The 15335-nt window shown below is 36.6% G+C and overlaps 1 pseudogene; it reads left to right on the forward strand.

The window, feature by feature from the left end:
- LOC127934974 (probable phospholipid-transporting ATPase IIB) overlaps positions 1 to 15335 on the forward strand; it is a 30237-nt pseudogene that overhangs the window by 2307 nt on the left and 12595 nt on the right.

Raw genomic sequence — 15335 nt, forward strand, 5'->3', positions numbered from 1 at the left:
TTAAATATTTAATAACTATTAATTTTGCATTTTATTAGCATTTAGTTCCTTTTTAATGTAAGAGATCTAAATAACATTCAATTATACGGTTTGACTTACTTGTATCAATGTCATTCGTCTCACTTTAAAAAAAATATATAATATATTTCTACATCAAATAGGCAAGTCAGTAATTGTATGCAATTTAATAATTTAAGTAACATTTTATTACATGTGTAAAGACCGAATCATTTCTGTGAGTGACAGTGTTTTACTCTTGGGTGACACGTCACTTGTTGATCTTTGATGATAATTCAATTTCACCATGCAAAGAATGCAAATGACTTCTGTTAAACGCCCTGTCTGGCTTTAATTTATGAATCAATTATCCATAAATAATGTCTTTCTCATCTAGTGGGAAACGGTTACTCTGTTTGGGGCTTTTTCTGCATGTGTGTAAAAATATTAGCGACTCTGTTCAGTTTGTGTATTTTTAGAAAAGCACACAACAGAATGAAAGTTGTGAAATTAAACAGATAATCCTACTTGAGTTGAGATATTAACTTTGACAATCCTTATATTTATCGTTTTAAAAAGTGTCTTTATTAAATATAAATTTGGACGCAGGTCTCATTTATCACCTAGGGCTAAATAATTCATTTCTAATTACAATTATTTGTCCATCTTGTTTTTCAGGGAAGGTCCAAGTAAAGAGCTCAGACATACAGGTTGGAGATTTAATCATTGTGGAAAAGGTTTGTTGTCCTTTTTTTATATCCCTTCCCTCTCTTTTGTTGTTCAAGGTATCAGCATAAACTTGCTGCTACGTGATCCGTCACATGAAATCCTGTCATTCTTTCAGTGGGACATTGTGTCTGTCTCTCCCCTTGCTGTCTGTGGTTCGCTTTAATTGCTTGCTAGGGAAATGACCTTGTTCAATTATTCAACACAACGCTAAAATAGGACTAACGTTACAGAACCAGAGTCAATAACATACGTATATGGCCACATTATTGCTAAGTTCAGCATAACTAATATATTAATATCTCTGAAGATTCTAGGCTGCCTAAGTGGGCAACTCTCTCATTTTCAAAACGGAGATAGTACTGAAAGCCCACCTGCCTCTGACCGATGGCTAATTTTTTGTTTTATAGAATCAGAGAATTCTTGCTGATAGGATTTTTCTGAGAACCTCAGAGAAGACTGGTGAGTTTGACTGTTCACATACAAGCAGAACTTTCAGATGATAACTACTTGTGTCATTAGTCAGTGGTTCCCAACAGTGTAGCCCATATGGAGTCTTAATTTTCTTCTATATAAAAATAAATTAGATAACAGTGCATTTTTTGTACACTTGTGTAGTCAATTCAACCCAAGTTCACAAAAGTGTCTTACCACAATTAGTTCATCAGATTAACTATACACGTTCCACTAATGTTTTATAACCACAAAGTGTCCAAATGCTTTGTCTTAATTTTGAACAATTTATCTTTTGTTATATATTTTGATTAGCTCGATGATTCTTGAAAAGTGTGTTTTAAGAACCTCTTGTAATTTCTTGTGAACACTGCTGGTGCTTCACTTACTAGTTTTAAAGTGGCACTTTTAATTCTTGCATACGGAGTAAGAATGTTCTCTGTGTGAAAGTGAGAGAGTGTGTGTATGATTAACTGTTTACCCGGCACTGAGCCATATAAATGACTAACTTACAGTATTTTGGGGATGTACAGCTTTCGCCAGATGCTGCAATTGCTATCTATAGATAAAAAATCAGAAAAGCTTAAAATTGATTTTATTTTTATTTGATGTACTTTTATAGAAATGTTTCTGGTTTTTAGCTGTGGTAGACTCTATGGCTCTTTAAAGTTACTTGCATTTGAATATTTTCAACAATTTGGAACGAATATTCTAAAACACTTTTCAGACTTATGCTGTACATTTTGCTTGTGGATCTTTTGTATCTATAAATATTTCCAGTTTTCTGTATAAATAAAGATTTTATTCATTTTTAAAAGGACAATTAAAATAATACTAGATAGTAATTTAGATTTTATTCATACATTAACCATTTCTTGGTGAGCAGATGCTCTGATGTGTTGGGGATATGGAATACTGGAACATGAAGAACATTCTCATATTTCACCCATCATCATTTATTTATTTATAGGGTCCCCTTTTTGCATTATAACATTATCTCTTACAATTTTCACAAATTAGTTTTCTTAAAAAATATATATGTATGTATATATATATATATATATATATATATATATATATGTCTGTGTAGACATTTTTTGACAAGTTGTGGATTCAGCAAGGATTGATACTTTTGGCAGTCTCAGTATATAGAGCATGATGAACACTGAAGCTTTTGCTCTGAGAGCTTAAAGACAATGACCTTTCCTGTCTACTGCCTACTGTTATATCAATCTTTGTCCAAGATCAATTTGAACAATATGTTAAGCATTCAGAGTTCTTTAGTGTATAGGGGCCAAGGTTTTGGCCTGTAACAAATGCATCCTTCACACATACGTCTCCATCCCTCTCACTTTTCTGTCTCTAAATAAAGAGAATACACCAGAATGGATTATTGAAAGTTGTCAGGTTAAATTTGACTTTTTTTCTGTCAGATTTAAGATAGTGTATTTGTTTTCCAGGTTCATGTTTAATTAGAACCGATCAGCTGGATGGAGAGACAGACTGGAAGCTGCGAATCGCTGTTGCTTGCACTCAAAGACTACCTTCCTTAAGGGTATAAGCCTTGTCTTGCACAGAAACAGTACATTTTCGATTTTGCTGTGACCTTAATGCCTGTTAATAATAAATTATGCAAACATTTGGAAATTGCAGCATGTTTGACTTCTTGTATGAAATACGATGTTATGATTTAGTCCTATAGTCCAAGTCTATTAATGGTGCTTTTATGCTTGGCACATATAAATATTTTCATACCAAAGTAGTCTGAAAGTTATGGAAAATTAAAAAAATGTCAAAGTTGACCACTATATTTGTGTGTGTGTGTGTGTGTGTGTGTGGAATAAATTTTACTTGATTAGGTTTTTATCCAATTCACAAGTTTTTGGCGCTCAATAAAGTATATATTTGTTTATATATATAGTATAAACAAATACATACAAATAATAAAAAAGTAAGATAATTTAAGCTGTCACACATCATCACCCATCTACTTCTGGAGCAAAAGCTGCTGCATCCCACATCACATTTCGGATGAGTCTGTAACTCTACCCCCGTAGACATTGAGTGATGTATCCCACACTCAGACTCTCTCAGGCTGATGATACGAAGGCTCATGTTTGATATCACTGTGTATCTGATTTACTGGCCGGAGGGTTTGTTTCACATGGGCCGGTAACTTTACCCCGAGAGACAACTGGAATCCTCCAAACGGCCTGTCTCCAGGTGCCATCGGCGTGGAGATGACACTCACCTCGAGCAAGGGTTCACGTTTGTATTTGTCTTTCCGAAACCACTTAATGTGATCACAGAATTAAAATTTCAGCAAGTTGCCGAATGATTGCTGCAGTAAAACAGCGGGAGTGTTCGGATCGGGTGTCTGGTGGGCTTGATGGTCAGATTGCTAAACGTCCCTGTTTTTCATACTTGCGCACACGTCATCGAATGCAAAAGCCATTATAACTTATAAGCAGCCCGTCAAAGTTTCGTGTCATTTTAATCATGTTGTTTTGTTTGCATTATCTGTTCTGTTTGAAATTCAGCAGGATGTCAGAATGGGCTTATTTTCATGAAAATCACTCTGATTGCTAGTCGCTTTTAGTCCTGCCATTATACTTGCACTAACAAGAGGTTGGGTTTGGGCCGAGCCTAGAATTTTGTTCATGGGATGACCTATCTGGTGCTGATTTATTGAGGTAATGTTTTTTCTCGACCTTTTCCGCTTTCTATCCGCAGGATCTATTCTCTATCAGTGCATACGTTTATGCACAGAAGCCTGAACTGGACATTCAGAGTTTTGAGGGGAACTTCACAAGGGTAAGAAAAACTGCTGTTAATGAAGGAATTTTTAAGAGGCTTCCTTTAGCATGAGCTGTGACGTAACAGCCCCAATTTAAACCCTTTGTTAGGTTTTCTTAGAGGTATTTAATGTTGTGTTGTTGCGCAGTAAACTAAACCTAACCGCTGTATTTAATTGCACATTAAAATAACATGGATTCTCAAAGTGTGCCTGTTCACATGACTATTAGCTGAAGTGTCTCTGGAATGTAAAACCGGCCAACAAGACACATTCCTTGCAACGCTGATGACATCACCGGTTGTTAGGCTCACTCCCAGCCCACTGGCCGAGCACAGTTCCTTATTATCAGCAGATTAGTGCAGTACCGGAGAAAGAGGGGGGGGGGGGGGGAAACAGACCCCCCACATGAAGCCTGTCTTTGTTTGAAGTCTTCGCTCTTGGCCACACAGCATGCAGGGGCAGAAGATCACTTCCTTCGCTGAGTCACCCTCCTGAGCCTGCTTTCACAAATCTGCAGCTACAGGGACACACTTCCAAATTCTGTTTCCCACAGTTCTTTACTAGCCGCACACTTGCTGCACCATATAGCCAACTCAGTGCTTTATTTAAAGGAGTTGTTCAATCAAAAAGGTTGCTGTTATTTACTCACAGTTATGTTGTCTAGACCAATAGATGTTACTTTCTTATTTGCAACACAAAAGATGTGTTTTTTAAGATTATTTGCTTTTAAATAAAATGAAATTGAGTGAAGACTGGGAAGCTTAAAAAAAAAAAGCACTGTAAAAGCCATACAAGTTAGGGATGACATGAGGGTGAGTAAATGATGACAAAATTTTCATTTATGAGTGACCTATCCCTTTTATAATGTTTTATGGTTCAGACGTCAATATAGCGCCTTACAATGACAATTTAGTTACTTGATTTATCGCTTCTGCTTGTATTATTCTCATTTGTAAGTCACTCTGGAAACAACATTCTTTAAATGTAAATGTGAATATGATTATTCCTAATGTAAGTCAAATGTACGCACATCTTTGTTAGTATCAGAGAGGTCAGTCCATTTCAGTCCTGATGCCTGTGATTTAACTTTAGTCTTGTCTGTACTCTTCTGTATTTAAACAGGTGTGAGTGTGGGTTTATTTAGCTGTACATTGGGGAAATTTGGTGACATATTATATCATGTTTTATAAATGAAATAATTTATTTTAGTGTTAGGTTATAATTTAGGGTTGATTTCTACTATTTATTATTAGCTTTATATACAGTTAATAAAATGATATACATAACTAAAGTTTGGGGTCTGTAAGATTTTCGAAGTGTTTTTAAAAATTATTTTATGCTCACCAAGGCTGCATTTATTTGATTAAAAATACAGTAAAACAGTTATTAAGTATTATTCACAATTTTAAAACCTGTTACATCAGTTTTGATGCTAAATGTAATATATATTTTTAGCAAAACTGATACAATTTTTTTAGGATGCTTTAATAAATAGAAATGTCAAAAGAACAGAATTTATTTGAAAGAGAAATTAAATTGTAAAATGTTATAATGTAAAAGTCTTTAATAATTAGAAGTATTTCTTTTAAAAAAAAATGAATTTACCTCAAACTGTGGTAGTGCAAAAATAATAATACCGCAAAATCAACAAAAATAAATATATCCTCAGTTATATAGCTAAATGAATGCATGAGCCTAAATATTTGTTGACAGAAAGGGGCTTTCACTTGATTTAGACATAAACTGACAAGTTCACATGCTATAGATTAAAGGGATAGTTCACCCAAAGATGAAAATTATGTCATCATTTATGTTGTTTCTTCTGCCAAACACATAAAGAAAATATTTTGAAGAATATTTGTAATTAAACAGTTTTGATGAGCATTGACTTCCACTGTTTGGACAAAAACTCAAAATATCTATTTTCTTTTATGTTCCAGATTAGGAATAAAGTCATACAGGTTAGCAATAACAAATAACGACTACATTTTTTTACATTTTATGAATGAGCTATCCCTTTAAGTAAGGAGTGTTTTTATGACTTAAATATGATGCAGCCAAATGTTTCTCATTAAACTGTCAGGTTCACTGCTGCAGAAAAGAATTATGAATGCTCATCTTGGAACTGTTTCTTTCCATGTTGACTAAAACTTATACCTAAACGTTTCATTGAACTTTTATCATAAGTATACGCTCCCATTTCTTTGATCCTTATCACTGATAAGAGACCTTTTCTCTTGATGAACCTCTTTTTAGTTTTAGCCAATCTGACAGGTTGGCATTGCTACATTCGTTGGCCAGAAAGAGACAAATCATGAACAAGTGGGCTGTCTCGAATAGAGGACACATCTCTCTTGTTTTCTGTGTCAGTACGCATGTCTCCGCAGCCACGATGTGTGTGGCCCTCTTTTTCACTGTATATTATACCCTACTGACAGAGGATAATTAGGTATCATCCGTATTCACCCAACCGCAACATATTATGTGGAAAAAATGCATTTAAAGATTTAATTTCTGTGCCTCTCCCCTGATTTATGGCCTGGCGTCAGAAATTCTGTTCTATTCTGCTCAGCACGGAGCGTGCTAACTCTAAATGAGGCCTTATTATGATGTTCAGCATGGCGCTGTTTTTGTAAACAAGGCAAATCAAGTCAAACCGATTTCACCGTTCCCTCTAAATGGACTGTGCCGCTTAACTGGGCATTAGTGTAATTCAATCCATCGTCTAATTCCCTACTTAACGTTCATCATGATGAAAGTTCATCGATTCATTATTTGTGCTTTGAGTCTTTGTCATTTTTATTGACCAGCTTTTTAAAGGCCATAATTGATAACCATGCTTCCTGTGCAAGATAACCATGAAATCAAAACAGAGTGTATAAATCCGGACTAATACACGACCTCTGTCCCCAAGAGGACCGTGACCCTCCCATCCAAGAGATCTTGAGTATCGAGAACACCCTGTGGGCCAGCACTGTGGTAGCATCTGGTAAGCACAGTCTTTTCCAGCTCAAAATGACTATTTTAGAAATATAAGAAAAACACACGCCTCAGAGGTCTGAAATATTCATCACAGGTCAAATATCTTTTGAGTTTATTGTGTTTTAGAAGAGTGTGTCGTTGATCTGCGATCTGCCAGCATCAAGACCCCCTTCGCTCTCCCGTTTGTTTGTCACTTGAGATCGCCGGACTCATCTTGCTACTATTCAAACAATCTCATGAGCAGAGAAATATGAGGAGCTGTTAATGGGAAGCCAAAGTGTCTGGCTTTTTGCAGTCCTGTCCCTGCGGTGTCAATGAAACGTGTCCCCAAAGAACAGGCCCGAGATCGGTTTTTGCTACTACGCTTTCTCCGACATCTCCTAGGGGTCTGTTGTTTAGAATCTGATCCCAGTCCAACAATAATAGCGGTACTATTCCTTCAAGTGGCCTGCGATTGTGCCAGCGATCAGCCCTTCATTGATCTGTGGTTGCCTCTGTCTTAGTTCTCCTGGGGGTTTTAGAGATTCTTCTTATTCCCCACCATGGTGTGACCTTCAGCCAGAGAAAGTCCTTCCATATCTCCCCACAAAACACAGTCTGGTGACATCATTGCATCCAACCAAGCAGACCCAACACAAAACACCATGGGGAGAGTAACAGATATGCCCTGTAGTCCTTGCCCATTAAAGACCCCCTTGAGAACTGCCTCGGATTCATTGCTTTCCAGACATGAAACGATATGTCAAGCTTAAACAAATTGAGAAATATTTAAGCTCTGCTGCAGCACGTTTTATATTGTGATACTTAGGGGTGTAACTATATTCCAGTGCCACAAATTGGTGCATATCACGGGTTTGAATCCATGGTACATTTTCGGTTTGGTTCTGTTTGCTGTGGGAGTAGAGTTCATGGCATGACACCAGTAATTACTAAAGAAGACTAGATTACCTTTTAACTTAACAATAATAACAATAATTGCTCTCTGTAATTTCATGTTAATTAATGCATTAACAAATGGGACTTTAGGAATAGTTACTTATTAAAGTGTTATCAATATATATATATATATATATATATATATATATATATATATATATTATTGCTGCGCAAGTAAATCAAATAATGGCCAAATAATGCAAATAAGTTATTTGAAAACATTACTTTGGCTACTTATAAAAAAATGCATGTGCCATGGAAAAATAAAATGGAATAACTGGACAATAAGGTAATGATTTTAATCAAATATGTAATCAAATATGTACCTCAGCAGCAGGTAGACCAAGAGAGTTTTGCCGTACGTACCGTGGGTAATGTATCCTGGTTCTTCGGCTTGGTTTGAATATTGTTACACCCCTGGTGTAACCGTTTAAACAAAAGTTGAACTTCACTGCTTCCTCGTTAGTGGTGAGGCTGTATACTCCATCAGTAATCAGTTTACTTTAATGAATCAGTCCATTACCAAAGCAGCACCATTGATCTGACTATAATAGGCCTCATTGTAATGGTTTATTTCTGGGTGTCCTACATATTGAATCATTTGTCTGAGTCTCAGCTGCATCCGTTAACTGGGAACACACTTTTTGAGCTAATTGTTCATTTATTGTCATCCGTTTGCAATCAGTCATCCAATTTGTCCTTTTATTTTATTTTTTACAGGTACTGTCATGGGTGTGGTCATATATACGGGAAAAGAAATGAGAAGTGTGCAGAACACATTGCAGTCCAAAAACAAGGTGGGTTTGTTTGACTTTGTTTGTGTTTATAAGTAAAATACTTGATTTTTATTTTTATTTTTTTTATTCATATTCGTCCCAAAGGATAATTGTTTGGGGGGGAAAACACACACAATTTAATGACATATATTAAGTATGAGCTGTGATATCTACAGTTGTATTATAAATACACACATGCCCAGGGAATATTTTTCACTTTAACCTTTCGAAATATACTTGAAACAAACCAAATAAAAATAGCGAACAGTTGAGGAGGTTTTCAACCCTGATCTTAGTGATGAATTTGGGCCTGTCGATGTGAAAGGACAACCCCAGAGAGATTAATCTAGAGGGAAATTAACCAACCAAGGGCTTGCGTGACATTTGTGGCAGAGCCTTAATCCTGCAGAATTCCACTTAATGATTAGATACAGTGGACGTCAATGCTTTAAAAGTAAACTTAAAAACGTCAAATCCCATTACACTCATTACCCCTCCCTTAACTGACCCCTGCTGTCTTTGGTTTTGACATTGTTTTACTTGTATGTGCACTACTGTTCAAAAATGTGGGGTCGGTACGATTTTTATTTTTTTAAAGAAGTCTCTTATGCTCAACAAGACTGCATTCATTTTATAAAAATATACAGTAAAACTGTAATATTTTGAAATATTATTTCAATGTAATATATTTGTTTAATGTTTTAAAGCTGAATTTTTTCTCCAGCCTTAAGTGTCACATAATCTTTCAGAAACTTTCAAAAATCATTTATTATTATTATCAATTTTGAAACGAGTATGAACAGACACTACAATTAAAAACTGAATGCGGCTGCTCAATGCAGTGTGCCGAACAACAGTCGCATCCCAGATCAGCAGGAGTCAGATTTCATTTATCACATGAGGAGAGTGAGTTGAGCTGACTGACAAGAAGAGTAAGATGAGAAAGACAAGGCGATGGCAGAAGATTTAGTTTCAAACAGAAATGCAAAAGCACCTGTTTGGCAATATTTAGCATTTTTAAAAGCCTGTTGACTTTTGCCGTTTGTCTAAAGTGATTTTGGAAGTTTTTGTACTACTAATTTCTTATTTATGAGGTTTCACAGTGTTTGCTTATTTTTACTTTATTTAAACTTTGTGTAATTTATTCATTTTATTTGATATCAAGGTGTCTACCGTGACTCCAACTTTCTTATTCGTTTTGCTAATAAACGTTCTATAGCCTATTTCTTATTTATTTGGTTCCACAGTGTTAACTGATTTTCTTTTTTTTCTTTTTTTTTACTTTAAGTCTAAGTTATTTTATATAAGGCCTATAACGTGTATTTTTTTTTCTTTTTGTTAATAATAGTTCTATGTTAAATATAAGTGAGTTCTCATTTTACTGTTTTGTTCTATCCATTCAAGCATTTGATGCAGAATTGCTGCTAATTTGAAAGTGAAAGTAAAATGCGCACTGGCATTTATAACCTACGTAAAAGGGAAGGCAAGCGAGGAAAAGAGGGTGATACTGGTATTATTGGTATTGTCACACGCCGATTAACCGGTGGGAAAATTTCATGACTGTCAACACAACCCTATGACTTACTTGATCTTAATAGAGTTCGTAGTGTTATGTCTGAAATCAGATGTAATTTGGTTGACGTTAAAGTACTGTATTCTACTTATTATAGTTTAATGTTGTTTAAATATGAAAAGTCAACTATAAATGAACTAATTGTAGATTAATTTCTTCAAGAAGCGTAAACATTGTAGGGCTATCAAAACAAGATTCAAACATTATTTGATCATCCCAATTACCCTGTCATGGTAAAGTTGGCTCAGCATCTGTACAATTATTATTATTATTATTTATCCAAAAGCAGAAGAGAGTGTTCGGGGAAACCTGTGTGAAAACAGTCGTTGTTTTAGCAATATCATTTGGCACACTCTACTGTCAAATAAGTTAATGCTTAATGTGGTTTTCCTGTTTGAAATATATTTGAGCAACTTTAGAGTAAATGTTTGGATTAAATTTATTCAAATATATTATAAGTGCATTTAATTTTATTGAATTTGCGTACATCATTTTATTAGACATCAGCCTGTCACAAAAAACTATCCTAAAAACCCATAGTGGTTAACCACTATTCTTCATGTCATGAAGTGTTTCATACCCTGTCATGGATGCTGCAAGATGTGTGTGAAAGCAGCAGTTTTGGCGGAGCTCATAGCTCTACCATGTTCTTCTGTATGTGAGAGTGGAATTCAATATCTCAAGGAGATGATGTCAGAAGTGCCAATACATGGAACGAGATGGGGCGGGAAAGTCGATACGACTCGGCGAAAGTCACGGAGAACGTTTTCGCCTCTTATAATCTGTTGTGACATTCCTTGAATAAAGCTCTAAGGTCTCACTAGAAGCTGCTGACAGCACAAAAGCCATCACTTTACATGGTGTATGTGTGTGTCTGTCGTTGTAATATGGAGCGATATTCTCTTTAAAGATCGAAACCTTGGTGGTCTAAAGGATGTGACAAAGGCTTGAACAACCCTCTTGGCTGACCAGACACTGCTCCCTACTTAAGGTGTTATAATCTCTGTTATATTTAAACAGTGTAACTTTATTTGATTTGATTTTGATTTTAAGTAGATGCTAAGATACATTTTATTTAATAAGTATATAAGTAGAGGTCTAAATTCAGTTTAACGCTGATAATTTTAGTTGATAAGATGGTTTGGTAAAGTGTAGAAACTTCTCAAGGCCTTGTCAGCAGTCCTGCACCGTGGATGGCATGTTCTATTTAGCTGTATTGCATATCCAGTTTCTGGAGCACTAGTATAATGCCATATTGTTGCAACAGCCTCTGTATTCTTGATGGATTTCAACCAATGAATATTCATTATGCAGGCACAAAGTCGTCATCAAATTTCACACACAAAACATACAGGCAGCGAGGGCAGGTTGAATCATTCCTTTCACTTTAAACGAGGCCCGGATGAATAGAGTAAAATATGCACTCTCGATTCATTGATAGCATCTTCAGCTTGAGGTAATTGAGTCGCTTTTTCCTCTCGGGCTGAATGAATAACGGCTTCACCCGATCCCCGGCCAGCTTTGCAAAATTCAGCCTCTGCATTGTTTTGCCCCCATAAGGGGGGGGGGGGATTCCTCCCTTTCAGCTGGGGAACTATGTCTTCTGTCTTAATTTTTCTTCATTTTAATCCTTCCATTCCCCCCTTTTTCTTCACTAGCTAAAGCATAAAGTTCTGAGTGGGGTTTTAAACTACAGCTGATAAATCAGACTGCAGCTCTTCTCTCCCAGTGTCTCCCAGTTTACTCAGTCCTCCAGGGACTGGGGGCCATAGCCAGTTGGGGGATTAATTTTGCTTGCATTTTTTTTTTTTTTTGTCTTTTCTGTTCAATTTGTCCAACCCCTCTCCCCCTCAACCATCCCTTTCACGCAGATTCCTTTTCTCAGGGGACGGTGTTATGTGTTGCTGTTTTATTAGCGTGCTGCCAAGATGAAAGACCTCAGTGTTTTCGCACAGGCCACGCTGTCGGCCCTTGCCAGTGAGAAACAAGAAAACTTTTTTTTTTTTTTTATCATTTTCCCACATATTCCACTGGCTGAGGGGACATACTTGAGAGAAAAAGGGGAAAACTCCAGCTCTTTTGTCAGGGGCCGTTTCTATGAAGAGGCGTTCTGCTTTTATTTTTCCAGTTTTGCCTCCTGTGCTTTTCACAGTGAGACGACAACAGCAGAGGGCTTCTTGGTTAAATGCCTCTCATCTCTTCTCTCCTCCACATACATTATTAGCATGAGAAAGGTCTGCAGTCTGGAACAGGTCTGGGGGACATTGATCAGTGCTGGCTTATAGGCAGGTTGTTTTATTTTTCATAAGAGTAACATTTCGGATCACTCCAGATGAGAGGAGCCCTCAAGGTTCTTGTTCTCAGAGGGGATATCACATGCTTTGGATAAGAGCGCTTAAACCAAATCAACTACTCATTCATTGTGGGAGCTTTTTTGGAGTGTGTTCTAAACAGCCAATGACAATAATAATTAAGTTCATCCGGGAATATTCATTACTAAATATTTTTGAATATTTCAATATGTATTTACTATTTTTAAACTACTTAAGTACTTAATTTTGGTTGGTCAGTGGCATAACATAATAATATTTATAATTGACTAGTTTCATTCACCTATCAGATTATGGCTTATTTTCACATTTTCACAGTTTATTAAAACTTAAACCTGTTAATAAAATACTTAAATTGGAATTTCATGCCCATTTATACATTAAATGAGGGATCAACAGCCAATATTTATTGCAAAATACACCTTCACAGGATGATTTAAAGTGATACTGACCAGCTAAATGTACGTTATCTCTTACTTGTCATCTCTTCACTATAGTGTAAGGCCCAATCCCAATTCTATTTTATGCCCCTTCCCCTTTCCCCCGTAAAGGGGTAGGGGAGAAAATATTCCCCTAAGGATTGAGACACCACTTCTATGCCGTCACACGTCATCTTTCGTCGTCTAGCTCTTACAATACACACATATACTGGTGTGCTGGTGTGCATTAGAGCCTTTAATTATCTTTCTGTATTACCATATTTTTCGGACTATAAGTCGCACCTGAGTATTAGTCACATCAGTCCAAAAATACGTCATGACAAGGAAAAAAACATATGTAAGTCGCACTGGACTATAAGTCACATTAATTTAGAAGCAAGAACCAAGAGAAAACATTGCCGTCTACAGCCGCGAAAGGGTGCTATATGTCTTCAGTGTAGACTACAGGAGCACTGAGCAGCATAGAGCGCCCTCCCGCGGCTGGAGACGGTAATTTTTTCTCTTGGTTAATGTCTCTTAGTTCATTTCTCTTGGTTCATGTCAAATTCATTTTGATAAATAAGTCGCACCTGACTATAAGTCACAGGACCAGCCAAACTATGAAAAAAAGTGCGACTTATAGTCCGGAAAATACAGTAATGAGCTGCTCACTGACACACATATATCGGAAACCGCGCAGCCCACACATCCAGGAGAAAATAAACTTGTCAACGCTGCCCCACGACTTTTATTAAATACAGTTTAAATACTGAATCGCTACATTATATTTTCCAGTGACGAGAGGATACAATCGCTGTTTTTAAGTAAACTCACTCTAAAAAAGATAAACGCACATAAATGCATCTTCCATTTCTCTCTCTCTCTCTCTCTCTCTCTCTCTCTCTCTCTCTCTCTTGCTCTCTCGAATAGGCAAAATTTGAGAAAATGGTTTAGCGATTTCTAATTATTGTGGGGATTAGTCTACGGCAGTTATCGCCCTGATCAGACATATGCTGTGGCAATATCATGCAGTCTGTAATGATATGACGTTAGCAAATATTAGCGATTTTTTGCAAACATTTCTTTGAGTAACATGACCATTAATATTAACTTGCAATTGAATGTAACATAAAACAAATGATTACTTTTCGTTAAAATCTTTATTTATGCAAAAAAAAGCTTAAATTTATGTGTCTTTTTGTTCACTGTAGCAGCCATGTTTCCGAGATAATTCATACCCCTTTGTTTGAAGTGTGGTCCCGAAAAATCTTCGTTTGAAAGGGCTATCTGGCCCTTCCCCTTCCCCTACACCTCCAACCAAAAGAGAATCTATTCAAAAAAGAAGGAAAGGGGAAGGGCTAAGGGGTAGAATTGGGATTGGGCCTAAGTTTAAACACTTATTTAAGCATCTCAGACTTTCCCATCTCTTCCTCTACAGGTGGGACTGTTGGACCTGGAGTTAAAACGCCTAACAAAAGCGTGGGTTCAGGTGGTTCTGTCTGTTGTTATGGTGGCTTTTCCAGGATTTCTTGGGCCCTGGTTTCGAAACCTGTTCCGTTTTGTGGTTTTATTTCATCCCCATCAGGTGTTTATAACATTATTACCCAGATTACTCTAATGTGAAAATATAACCGCAAAATCTTCAAAGCTTCAGCAGTGTGTAATGAAAAGATATGAAATGAAAGATAAACATATTTTAATACAAAATGTATGTATGTCTGTTTAGTCTAAGAGTAAAATTGGACATGGGGAAGTCGGCATAAGGCTGGATGATCATGAAGGATGAGAGTATTCCAGGTACTGTGGTTCGGACAAGCTCCATCCCAAAAGAACTCGGCTGTTTGGTCTACCTGCTTGGAGACAAAACGGGTATTTTATTTATTTATTTTCCTTTTTATTTTTTATTATTTGCTATTCCTTTAAATCTTTAGACCCCCCCCCCCCTGTCTTCCTTGTTTTATTTCCTCCCGCTTTCTTTGTGTTGAAACCACTCTGCCCATCCGAAGCTTTATAATAACTATTGATTTTTCTCCTGATCTTAATCTTTGTGAACTGTTTTTCCAGGCACTCTGACCCAGAACGAGATGTCTTCAAGCGCCTCCTTCTCGCTACTGTGTCATATGGAACGGACACTATGGATGAGATCCAGATTCACATCATCCAGTCCTATGCTCTGGTGTGACTGACATGTATCACATTATACATCACCATTAAGACATTCGCTTTCACTATAGTGAGAGCTTAAGGAGTCTCACATCCTTCACAAAAACTGCTGCCGTCTTTGGTGTGTGTGTGCGTTTTGTGCCAACAGCTGGGTGACACAATGTTAAAAGCCACAGTAGCAAT

This window comes from Carassius gibelio, chromosome A19 (assembly GCF_023724105.1).
Source record: "Carassius gibelio isolate Cgi1373 ecotype wild population from Czech Republic chromosome A19, carGib1.2-hapl.c, whole genome shotgun sequence".
Lineage (NCBI taxonomy): Eukaryota > Metazoa > Chordata > Actinopteri > Cypriniformes > Cyprinidae > Carassius > Carassius gibelio.